At 39.6% G+C, this 13,222-nt stretch overlaps 1 protein-coding gene across 6 annotated transcripts in view; it reads left to right on the top strand.

Annotated features, from left to right (window-relative positions):
- Positions 1–13,222, top strand: part of THRB (thyroid hormone receptor beta) — a 173,565-nt gene that overhangs the window by 67,029 nt on the left and 93,314 nt on the right. For 4 of the 6 annotated variants that reach the window (XM_075052416.1, XM_075052399.1, XM_075052391.1 and 1 more), the window contains one exon: positions 2,306–2,434. The exons of 1 other annotated variant lie outside the window; for it this stretch is intronic. The gene's annotated coding sequence lies outside the window, so the exon portion shown is untranslated. Of the gene's footprint in view, positions 1–1,194; positions 1,369–2,305; positions 2,435–13,222 lie in introns of those variants that run through there. One more of the 6 variants, XM_075052427.1, reaches the window with a different exon arrangement.

Raw genomic sequence — 13,222 nt, 5'->3', positions numbered from 1 at the left:
CTGATAAATTGAGTTACATAAAAGCAGCTTCACATCTCCATAATGCTTCTACAAAACACTCCCTCTATTTCAAGTTAAAATGTGTGTTCAGCTTGGGAATATGCTCATAAAGAAACTTCATTTACCTTGTTAAGAAACACTTGTGTAGTCTCTTAAGTTTATTTATTTTTTTTTAAATAATCATTTTATCACTTTCCAGACTCCTGCCTGCCCAGGCTGCCTGGGCCTGGCAAAGATTTGGTAAGTTACGGTGCTGCTGAGTTCTGCAGTTTAATTCAGTTGCTTTCTTGTTTATGAAGAATGCAGTTTGACTCCCTGCACTTTTTTCCCCCTTCTGTGCGTCTTTTCCGTAACTGGGTGTTTGTTTTCTAGTATTAATCCTTAGTGGCCTGACAATTGACAGTTTTCCCTCTCAAGCATGTAGAGCCGTCAAACCTGGCGTTACCCCAGCGGGCTTCATCCAGCTTTGTAACCTGCGCAGTGCTGTGCCGGCAACGTTTATGTCAGCAGGGTTGTTCTAAGGGACTGCGAGGTCTTTTGCCTCGGCAGCCGGGCAGGCACGGTGCAGCCTCACTCCGCACGTGTCGCTGCATCCCGATACCTTGCTCGGAAGGGCGGGTGTTGCGGTGCCCGTGATGCTCGCGAGGACCGCGAAGGCAGGTGCCCTGCTCGGTACCTGTGTGCTGGGGCGGACGGGGCGACCCGTGTGTGCTGGCCACCCAGCCTGGGTTCCTCGGGGCACGGGGCAGTGCTAGTTGAGTATTGAGTACTTAGGGCTGCTTAAGGGTGCATTGGTTGTACCCTGCATTATTCAAAGTGCTTTATCCTAATGTGAAAAGGAAAACGGGCTAGGGAGGAGTAGGGATGTCTCCCCCTTTCCCAAAGAAGGGAAAGATAAACGCATGATGGTAGAAGAATTAATTTCCTCTTAACTCTGCAGCTCTGGCTGTACTATCTCAAGGTTTTCTCTTTATAAAACCACGTAGCCTTACTTAGCATCTATTTGCTGGGTCAAATAGCCAGGTGTACTTTGTGTATAAGCAAGCGATTGTAGCCTGAAACATTGCTTCAGACACTTCATGAGTCAGATCGTTCACGACTGCAATAACGAGATTATTCGTGGTAGGCTCCTTGTTGTGACAATGGTCCTTTGTTTGAAGTCTGCATTGCATATGTGTTATACTTCCGATTTGCAGACTGCTTCTCTGCTAGAAAACAGCATTGCAGCAGGGAACTGAAAGTGAAGGTCAGTGCTGCTAAATTCAGGATGTTACTCAGCGCTGCAAATAGTTGGGAAGGTTCATAGCTGAGTTAAAAGCTTTAATCATGACTTTCATTGAGATGATACTGCTTCCTGTTGTTCCTGAGGTTGGTTTTTTATTTGTTTTTTAGTGTGTTGTCTTTTGGTTTTGTTTTTGGTTTGTTTTTTTTTTACTCTATCTGCTGATTAGAACTGGGTAAATACTGCCAAGAGCGTTTTGTTACTCATGGCTGTGTAAGAGGTGTTCTCTCTTGATAGCGGTGGTCCTTTATGTGCATGTAATTTTGTTTAAGGAAAGGAAGAAAACCCCAGCATTTCTTTACTGTTTGGATTCAGCTGAATTTTAACATTTACCTGTAATCTTGATTTTTTTATATAAAATGATGCTCGTTTCCATAGAATAACTGCCGTCAAGCCTCTATGTTACAAGGTGATTATCTCCCACGGCAAGGTGATTACGCTTTGTGATGGAACCGTGACCAGAGTGGTTTAGGTTTAGGTTTAGCTAGTGTTTCTGCTAGCTTATGGCTAGGATTTGTCTCCTGTACAAATGGGTGGTCAGGGTGTTGCACTCCAGACCTTTCCCCGAGGGGAGCGTCCCTGTGTGGTCTTCCTCTGCCTGGGGCGCAGGGCGGCTGGGGCGCTCGTCCCTGGCGAGGCAGGCTGGGGAGCAGTCGGTACCGGAGTCTTCCTCCTCTCGTGGCATCCCACAAAGTTTGCAGGCACGTCTGGTGGCTGCGTGGAGAGGAGGCAACCTCTGCCACCACTGGGAGGAGGAGGAGGAGGAGGAGGAGGATGAGTCAGTGACAACGGCTGTACACAGTATTCCTGCTTCCCTTTGGGAAAAGGGAGAGGCCATCCCAGTGCGGGACCAGCACTTCAGAGGGAATCGCTGGAGCTGTTTGCTGCAGTAGAAGTCTAAAATAACCGTGTTTCCCATGGAGGGTGTTAGCAGCTTGTAACGAAAACACAGAGCAAGCTCGGTTCCTGAAAAGCACATGTGAAACTAAAATAGTCCTTTTGTTTTTAATTCTTTGATGCCAGATTTCATCCTTGGAGCTCAGAGATTTCCTGATGTTTTCATCTGAAACCATACTGTTTCGTGCAAGGTGAATACGGCTTAAAATAAATCCACTGCAAGCATTGCAGGGACTCTGTCCTGTGCTTGGGCATGTGAGTTTTAATTTTTTCTCCCTACTAATTACTTAATACATTCTACAGGAGAAGATTGTTTTGGTTATCTATGTTAACCATGAATTTTCAGCCCCAGTGTAAATTTGAATTTCAGGTCATTTTGTTGCATGTTAGCATAATATTTATATGCTCACTTTCAGTGATAAAAAAGCAGCAGTTAATTGTTTGACAGGAAGAATAAAGCTTTTAACTATTCTGTATTGTGTGGGGCGTTATGACAGATTTCTTTTGATTGTGTGGCATTCAAATTATACATCAGTGAGGTAACGTTACATTATGTTATCTGTCTGCACTTCTACAAGCAATTTCATTATTTTAATAAAAATTTACAGTGATCTGAAAGCTACTTTTATATATATAGTTATAATTATACACATATGATTTTGTATGTTGTTATACAGATCTACATTTTCTGCATCCTATAGCAAGAGATAGACTACTATTACTCTTGAGATACTTGCTAGGTAATTGAATATAAAAATGGAATTTTTTGCTGAATGTTTTGGTGGTCTCTGAAGGTATTCAGATTTTAGCCATTTCAGTTGCAGCTGGCAAAAATGCTTTCACTAGAACGGAGATCCATTTTTTGAGACTTACTTATTTACAAATGAGATTAAATGGGAACACGACTTAATGATACTGTTTGCCCTGAACAGTTAAAGGGTCAGTGTTTACTGATTACCTTTTCCATACATCTCTAGATCAGGGCTGTTTAAATTGCAGGCTTTCATCTAGATTTGGACTGTGAGTAGATTTGACCTTGCTACAACTACATGAAGTTTCTTAGATTTTATTGGAAATGTGGCACTTCTTGCTAGTTTTTCCAATATCTTGGAGAGCAGATTCACCATTCCTGGTTGTCAGGATTGTGCATGACTGTCTGATGGGCAAGAAGATGCAGATCAAGTGCTCTACGAATAGTTGAACAGACCTTAGCAAATTAACTGAGTAATGCAGATTAATATAGTGTTGTCTTGTTATTTAGTGCAAAAGATTATATTTTGAACAAAAGGCCAAAAAAATTTAAAGTGTAGGATCCTGTTCTCAGTGAACTCCTTGATAGGGCAGTTTTATTTAAAAAAAAAAAAATCCCGGTGTATTTCAGGAAAAATAATTTCTGTGAAAGTGTATCAAGCCTTTGTTTTTGTGATCAGAACTTAGTTACCTAGTTTAATAGGTATTCATTTATTTTTTTACTATGCTATGCTTCAGGAAGCCCTAAGGATCTTACGTTTGGTTGTAAGCATTATAAATCTTAGAAAATATATTGGGAGTCAGGGTTACTGACTTCTGACATTGTACCCCATCTGTAAAAGTGCAAAATGAGCAATAATTATGTTGTGACTATAATGATATGTGTAAGCTGTAATTGTAGAGATAGGAGAAGATCTCCTTGGAGTTACTAAGTATCAAATTTCAGTTGTCTTATTTCTTCTTATGTTTTGAGAACTTCACAGATTTACATTTGCAGTTTTATAGCAAATACTAGATTTGAAACTCTTTTCAGCAGGACCACTAACACCACTACTGTGTGTTCACAACAGAGCAAAAATCTTGAAAAGATATCCCTCCCATTTCCAGTTTCCATGAAACTCTTAATAGGAACAGTCACATGAAAATGTTTTCTTAAAATTGTTCGACAATGCCATTCAAAAATGGCATTGTTAGCCTACTTGTTAGCCTACTTGCTAGCTGAAGCACTAACAGATAATGGTAATTCTTAGACCTGTGATTATTCATTGCTAAATTTATTAATAACACACTATTTTATTCTCTTATTGTAGCACTCCAAAGCAATCGTATGTTTTGCAAGGCAGTCTTCTCAGGTTTTATCTTTTGCCATCATAGTGTGCTTCATCTTTAAATTTTTTTTAATTATCATATAGAAAAGGACATGAAATTTTAATGTACAGCCTTACTAGGGAAGAGGAAGGAGGAGAATAAGTAAATTAGCCCTAAAAGCAAAAGGCAAAATGAAGTCTAAAATCTAAGTAAAGCTCTTAACTGAACTGAACTTTGAAATATTTATCTAGATCAATAACAATTTCCTCTGTGAGCACTACAAAAAAAATATAAAATCTGGAATTATTTGGCTAAGGTTGAAGCATATCGTTACTAGAGATAGGTCACTGCTATCTGTGGACCATTCAGTGGTCAATATGTAACAATCATCTTATTCTTTTTAGTGGTCAGTTTATTTGTATCAAAATTTGCTCCTTAAGATCTGCACAAACACTGAGGAAAGAGGGATTTTTTTTAGTGTGGTGGAATTAAAAAAAAAAAAAGAAAAAGCACTACCACTAAAACTTTTTTCATATACTTTTAGAAGAGCTTACACACATGCTTTTAGCAATGCTTTACCCGAAAGCATCTTTTCCACTTCTCTCATTTTTTTGTCAATGTCCCACAATAACTATACCTCAGGGGTGCCTTCACTTCCTTCCCACCTTCTCCTGGGTTTGGGGTTATTCCTCCCATACACAGAGACATCAAAATACTTGTCTACTGAAATGTTTGTTCTCAAGACCTCTGGAAATCATTCTTGCCCTGAGACTGAATTGGTCCATTGTTCAGCTTAGCACTAAATAAACAAAACATCTTCATGCTTAGTAGGAATGGAAATGTATTTCCATGTTCATGAACTTCTACAGAGAAATCCATTTGCTCAGTCTTCAATGTAACAACATTGTGACACAATTTCTGGATGCCTAGCATCATTGTTTGCCATTACCAGAAGAATTCGGAATGCATGGGGTGAAGGCCATTACCACACCACACCACAACATAATAAGGCTATATTTCCCTATATTCCTCTATCTGAATAATTCTGGCTTTGAACAAGTGATGACACCATACTTCTGTACCATACCGGTGAAATATTTTAAAAAGTTACAAATGTGAAGGGGGGCTGTTCCAACTAGTTTGGCCAGCAGACATCATTATTAAGTCTTCTGCATGTACACACCCTTCTTAATCACTGAAGATTTCAGAAGGGCTTTTTGGCTTAGTGCAAGAGCTTGGCTGTAGAGCTGGAGTAACTCAAAGCTGAAGACGACCTTAAAATCTGTCCGGTGGATTATCTTCTGTACACCATAGAGATGGCCTGAATCAAAACTTTACCTGTCAGAAGGTTTCAGGACAAGTAAAAGCAAACTGAATGGGGTTTTTGAACTTTTAGTCTTGATTTATTTTTTTAAACTATTGTACTTGGAAAGGTACTGGCCAGTCCTTTTACAACAGCACCAAAGTGTGCATTGATCAAGGCAGATATCTTGGTAGGCAGAGTCACAGAAACCTTTTGGAAGCATCCTTTCATCTAGTGGTGCGATGTGTGTGGAATCCCCCTGAGGTTACTGTCATTAACTACTCCCACAAAACTCCTAACAGAGAAGGCTTTTCAACACCAAATCTGAATCATGAAGCGTGCCTTTGATTGATTGCAGTCTCGTGTTTGGGAATGTAACTAACTTCTCGGCTCAGCTGCCCAGTGACACTTGACGTGTTGCAGAGAGTGTCCCACTTGGCCTTCAGCAGTGGCTCTAGAAGGGTGTCTGTCTCCTGTGGGAGATAACCCCCAGTGTTGGCATGCTACCTGGGAAAAGGCAGTAGAGTGTGGTAAGCCTTGTGTTATTTAAATTCATCTGAGAGTTTTTTTTTTTTTTTTCCATTTTCATCCTTTTGCCTTTGATTTTTTGCTCTGTTATAAATAAGACTTAAATGTTTATGTAAAAGGGGACCAGGTTGACAGCAGGGATATCAGCCACTTCTCACAAGAGAAGAAGCGTTAGTCTTGGTCTTCATCTCATGTAATAATGACCACATGACCAAAACTTAGGTTTTTTTTCTTTAGTCTTTTTGACATGGAGATTAGCAAATCGTAAAATGTCTTTTACTTTGGCTGGTGACCTCCTCATTGTAAAATTGAAGGTTTCTTAGGGCAGTTCAGCGAAGCTTGCAGTGTTTCCTCTTGGTTGAGAGCCAGAAGATTCCAGCATAGTCGCTCTGGCACAGTTGGTATGTTTTATAAAACAGGTGTGTACATGTGTGGAATAAATCTAGTTATGCTGATAAATCTGAACAGATAATTTTAAAGTATATGCTACAGTGAACAAGGCTGGTAATTTACCATGTCAATAAAACAAAATATAAGCAGCTTTTCCATAGTGCATGTAATGTAGAGTAATTCTGTAATGTAATGGTTCCATTGTGTGGGCCATTTTTAAATTCCTGTTCACTATGTTCTTGATCTAGGTGTTCATATATTTTCTTTTATCACTAGCTGTCTTTCAGTTAAAATCTGCAGAACTGATTCTCTTCTTGCTTACAGTGGTGTCAGCCAGTCAGGCTAACCAGCAACAGTCCATGACAAAGTGTATAAAATTAATGAGGAAATGAAGAACTGAATTATACACATTACAAATATATGTAGTAAACTAAAGTCATCAGTAGCGTTGCATTACTGAAGAGTCACTTTTCCAGGTGATGTTCCAGTCTGTTCTCTGAAATCAAGAAAGCTTTTTAATCCTACTGGTATCACATCAGACTTGCTAGTTAAGTTACTAAGATTCAGCAATGTCTCAGGTGTTCTGGAAATCGTAGAGAAATGGACTGGCCATTTTACTGCAATGAGTTTCATCATTAGCATTGTGAGGTTTTGGGCTTTTTTTACACATTTTCTTAAAAATTTTTAAAGTCTCAGTCCTTATTTCAGATTAATGCTCTGTAAGATTGACCTAATTATCACCATATTCATTTGGAGTCCTGTGACCTCCAGAGAAAGGTAGAGGATCTTCAGTGTTTTGTAAAGCTCATGAATAGCTGAAAAAAATTTAAACTCAAATGCTATAACCTCCATGAGGACCATTACTGAATTAAAAAATGAGGCTTTACAAGGAGACAGTTATATTGCATTTACTAGTTAGCAAAAGTTCTTCGAAGACCCAAAGGGTGTGCTGTAGTTTGGATTCTGTTCTTCAAGTGCCTGAGGCATTCCCAGGGTTGCCTGCAACTCTGGGAAGAACTAGCAGCTGTGACCAAAAATTTCAAAGATGCAGAGAGAACTGCCACAGAAAGTCCTGGATTCTCCATCAATTTGGGGTTTTTCTTAAAGGCATCAAGCCTGGATGCCTTTAAGGAAAGTGCAGTGAATTTGAAGATCAGTTAGTCAGAATCTGTAGTGGAGTATCTATATAGTATAACTTTAACTATATATTATATCTATATTGTATCTGTATATTCAGGATCTATGTATGAGTTGATTATTTAAGGGGTATGGCCTCCATAACATGTTAAATGATAATCCAATCCCTCATTCCTTTCAATGCTCTATTTGGAAAAGTCGAACATCCCTAAGAGGCCACCTGGATGCGAGGTGATAAATGGGATCGTAGCAGGCTCTTTTCCTCTCTCTCGGATGGTTTGTCTTTGCGCAAGAGCCCTGAGAATAGATCTGACCCTGCGCAGACTTACCCTAAATGTCTTTGCATGGGGGAGTGCGTATATTGCTCCTGTTGCCTCCCTTCCTCCTGCTCAGGATACCCAGCTAGAGCTAAGGGTAGCTTAGGTGAATTAACAACTTTTTCACTTTATTTTCAGACTACTTTGATCATCTTGACTTTAGGAGTGTAAATTCCCCTTGGGATCTGTCTGAGCTGCGGGATGAGAGTGAGGGGGTTGTTCAGTGCGTCGTCTGAAAAAGTAGGTATATGAATCCTCTTCAAACTGGGGACACCATTTCAAGTAAAGCACCTCTTTTATGTGTCCTGATGCAATGATAGTCAGTTAATTGTAGAATCTAGTTCTCTTAGCTGTGTATTGTGGGGAGCCTGCAGGTCTAAATTCAAACATCTAAAGACCATTAGGATCTGTAGATAAAAGGCTCGATGCTGTCGTGGTTTAACATGCAAAACACTGTAAGAACACTTCGTGCATTGTGCTTAGATCCAGCTGTAATTACATTTTGTGACCAAGAGGAGAAAGGAAGCATGATTTACAGTGTTGGGATTTGTGATCCTTTTCATGAGTTTTGGCACTGCAACAGTATTGGGGCTCTTTTATTGTGTACTGCAGATCTTTCCTAGATGAGAGTAGTAAGGATGAAAGCAAGAAAACCATGATATTGATGACCATGCTTCTAAGAGAGTTGCATGATAATCCATTCTAAATCAGATTATGATATACAATAAATAAACACCTACCACAAAGAAAAAAGCATTGGGATGTCTACACTTGGGTGAAGAATAGAAGTGAAATACTTTCTGTGATACTGAATTTCCCTTGATCGTCATATGTATAAATTGAAAATAATTGCACCTAAATCAGCAAAATTATATTATAGCTCAACAAAAGATGGGAATTAACTCCTGCTACTTGTTTACTGGAGACCTGAAAAGCTCCAGTACATGTTTTGAAGGCAGCATATGTTGTGGTCTCACCATACCTGGCATTAATGTGAATAGTTAAGAATTTGAAATTAATAGAAAGTGTCTGCGTAGCAATGAGTTACAGATCTGATCAGGAGGAAGAGAACTCACGTGAATCGAGTTCCTGCACTGGGAGCTGTAGGGTTACCAGTCTTTGGACGTATGTGGGTGATAGTTCTGAGAACAGGTGCCAGTTTAAGGCAAACACTGGCATAGAGGTAATCTTTGTCTGATGGCTCCATCCTTTCCACCTGGTGACAGAACGTAGTATATTTAGACAAGTGGTTATTTGTCATAGTTTTTATGTGTGTTTGCATGCACAGGATGATTTAGACTTCTATATACAAAATATGTGTAAATCAAATAATGTACAAGTTTGTGTATATGTTCTTGGTGGTTTTTGTGAAATCTAAAGTACCGAGATATAAAACTATTGAAATATTTTTTTCTTGCAGAATTAATGTTAAACTCTATACTTACTACCAAGTCAGCATGTAAAATAATGAAACACTCATACAAACGTTCTGCTTACCATTTCTATGCTCAGAAAAGTTTGAGTTTTTATTGTCTCTCTTGGCCAATGTATAATGACCCAGCATTTCCACTGCAGAAGAAGAATCATTTGTTGTGCTAAAGTTGATGATTTTAATGAATCTACTTGAGCTGTTTTCCTGAGTCTCTGCCCAGTCAGTGTGGTGTTGACGTGGGGGTAGGTGACCAAGCCTTAGGTGCCTGAACTTCTTGCAGTAAATCTCAAGAGCATGTAAAGGGTGTATCAGAACATGGGTGCAGTATGCAGTGGATGTTATGCTTGTAGTATGTTGGACCTTATTTGAATAAAAATATTGGAGGCTTTATGCCTTACAGATTGAAAATGAGTGGAATGAATGAAGAATTGGACTGGAGTTGAATTAATTGTTCCAACACCAGCTTTCAAGTGAGGCAGGATTGAAATTACCCTGCTTCTGATTTAGAATTGGAAGAGTTTTTAGAAACCAAAACTAAACAGAAACAGAGGATCGAAAGTTGCCATCTGGTTCATGGAGAACAGTCCTATGCTTTTGGCAACATCCACTGCATATATTCTCCATAGTAATATGACCAATGTAAAAATAGTTTGTCACTGTATATTAATGTCTTGTGCTTGCATGGATACAACCTCTAGGCTGCTGGTACATCTGTAAAACAGTGACATGGACAGCAAATATGACACAGACGAGATTAAGGAAGGAACCAAAAAGGTTTTATTGATGCTATCTCCAGTGTTCAGAAAGAATTGCACTGTTTTTTGTCAATGTGAAATACATGCAATACTAGCAAGACCCTTCATGCTAGCCTTGCCTTGAGATCTTTTTCAGTGATGATGCACACTCTTTGGTACCAGAAGGGAAAGAAGCTAATTAAGTCCTTTACAAATACATGTGACATATGCAATAAATAAAATCTTGTAAGAGTGCTGCTTAAGGTTGTAGTGTTCATCCGTCAGCCTCAGAAGAAAATTCCAATTGTAATCCCAGCACAATGCGTGGTTTAGGTTATGTGCATAGCACAGGTATTGTAATAGTTTTCCTTCTCTTGATATATTGGTAATTTACTGAATAGTGGCATGAGGTACTGATTTGTTTTATGGCTGTCTAAGAACATGGTATAGTGTTAATGCTCCGTATTCTTCAGACTGAAATGGTTTGGATGCCTTCTGTGTTTTATTGCGGTCTAGCACTATATTTAAATGTGTTTTATCTTACTAATTTATCAGCTTTTCATAATCATATCTGAATTGTCTCAAATACCCTCCTATTCCAAATCATTCAGTCTGCGTTACAGTCCCTCAGACACCAAGTCCTGACAGCTGCCTGTCCTGTATGATCATCTGTGCTTTTATTCTCTGATGGAAAGTGTAATTAGAGAGCAATGATTTACCTTTTGGGTTGACATACACTTCAAACTTACTACAATACTCTTCTCTTTTCATCTGCTGCTGTTGTTGTATCCAAGTATTATAAATATCTCTTACTTCTCTCCACTTAACCTCCCAGCTGTCTCAAAGGTGGAATGCTGTGTCCATTAGCCATATAAAAACTTGTTGTCTAGGAGGGGAAAAGAAGAGTTATTTCTCTTAGTCAGCCTAGTGTGGGAATTTGGAGAGACAGAATGTAATTAATTATCAAGCTTGAATTTTGGCCAAGGCTCTATTAGACTGAGAGTTACAGTTTATGAATTTATTTCATTCTTGTGATGATAGGAGGAGCAGGAGGGAGACGAGAGAGTGGGATTTTATGCTAACTTAGAGAGTTTGGACTCTTGCTGTGGCAACGTGTTTCAGTTGTCACCGTTTTAAGCTGGACTGCTTTATGTGGCTGTGGCAGGAGGATGGGGGGTAGCACAGCTTCGAATGAAATTATTTGCAGGGGAAAAAATGGTTAATTATACATAAATCAAGCTCACAAAAGACAACCAGAGCATGAAAGAGCTACAGTGCATGCCCTCTGCCTTTCACAGACCGTTTCCAATTCACTTGGTGCTTTGTGTTGCTTTTCTGAGGCAATTCTTTTCAATTTATGTGCATCAACACACATTTTGTAATAATTTGTTGATGGTAACTTTTGGGCCAGATCTAGCAAGTCTTTAGTAGGCTGTTTAGCAATTAGATCAAATATAAATCAAGAAGTTGCAGTATAAGTTATATTATATTTTATTTTATTCCCCTGCTAGCTCTAGAGTTAATTTTTGTAGGGAAGAAGTAATGACAGTGACAAGTATTAAGACTGAATGCATCCAGAATTGGGGGGGAGGAGAAGCTATGTATCCACCGAGGCCACTCTTCTGCCATGTTATTGGGAGCATATGCCACATCAGCCAGCGCTAACGGGAGCAGTTTCATGCAATGGAGAAGCGGGACTGGGGAGCAGATCTGTCTTTGACAAATACATCTCTTGTGAAATTTCAGTTGTGTTCCTTTTCATCACTAGAATTCTTCAAGTGTTATCTAGTAGTTTACATTAAAACGATGGAACAAAATTATTCACGGTCCTAACTTTTCTGAATCTCTTGGTTTTATGTATTTGTCTTCTTAAATGCATGGTATGCAAAATCCCAGTATGTTTCTGTTCTTAAATAATAAGAAAAATAATAATTCACAGAGAATTAGATCTGGTTTTCTTCTGTCTCTAAGGAAATGCTTGCATTCTGAAAAGGTTGTAGCACAGTGCTGTGTAATGGTTCTGCCATCCTTGTAAAACAAGATGTACTTTGTCCTGTTAAAATTAGAACTACTTAAGAGACACCGCAATTATGAAATTGCAAATCATCTCTCTCCTGGGAGAAGGTGATTTTCTTTGCTGAAGGAAAGTCGGCATTAATAAGCACATAATCAATGAAAGTAGTGTTGTCGTAATGGGTATTGGAGTTTATATCTGTGGGAATAAAGTATATTGTACAGGGTAGGAAGAAAAGCAGGGTCCAACTGCACAGCTAGCGTTCCTTTTCATCTTCTGCCTTTTAGACTAATTCATCATATAACCGGCTAGTTGTGGAAAGTGGAACTTGCTGCTGAAAGGAGAACAGGTGAACAACATAGAAAGTGAGCTGAAGATTGAAAAAAACAAAAAATTATAATCAGTTACTTAAATTAATACATTTCTACATATATTTCTAAGTATAATCTCTGGGGACAACCTTGAGCCCCCAGTCACAGAAAGTTTTCTGCCTTACTTTGTTCCATTTCGACTCCAGACCGTGGTGTAGTTGTGTGCGCAATGCCTGCTCTGTATTGAGCAACCAACACAAGAAAGGTAAACGATTAACCAACGCTTGCGGTTCCTTTCTGGCTGTTGCTCGAAAATCGCTGCAGAAATCAGTGAAAACCTTCAGAAATTCTCCTGTGCCGAGGCAGAGTACCCATCCCACTCACCTGCCTGCAGAGGACAGCGGTTCAGGACCTCCCTATCGTTGCCACTGCCTTCTGGCAGGGCGACCTTGGGTGCCTCGGCACATTGCAGCCGTGGTGGAGCAAATGGACTGGAGCTGGGTCTGAGCTGCGGCTGCTCCAAAGGCAGGGCACGGGGATTTTGCCCATGCCGACCCTCTGCTGCTGCTACGGCTGGGGAGTAGGTGGCTGAGGAGGTGTGTGCTGAGCTACACAGTAGCTATAGAGTAAACACAGTGTTTGTCTTTCCGAAGGGCTTTGTTTAACGTTTCGTTCTCGGTCGTGATTGTTAGCTCCAGTGTCCTCTCCCCAGGACTGCTGAAATGAAGTTGTCTATAGCTGGATTTGTAAGGAAACAGGGAGGATTTTCAAAGGCATAAAATTCCATAAAAAACTCAGTAAGAGCTATCCACCTGATTG

Source organism: Buteo buteo, chromosome 2, assembly GCF_964188355.1.
Source record: "Buteo buteo chromosome 2, bButBut1.hap1.1, whole genome shotgun sequence".
Taxonomy (NCBI): domain Eukaryota; kingdom Metazoa; phylum Chordata; class Aves; order Accipitriformes; family Accipitridae; genus Buteo; species Buteo buteo.
The sequence above is the reverse complement of the archived record's forward strand: the minus strand, read 5'-3'. Positions and strand labels throughout refer to the sequence as shown.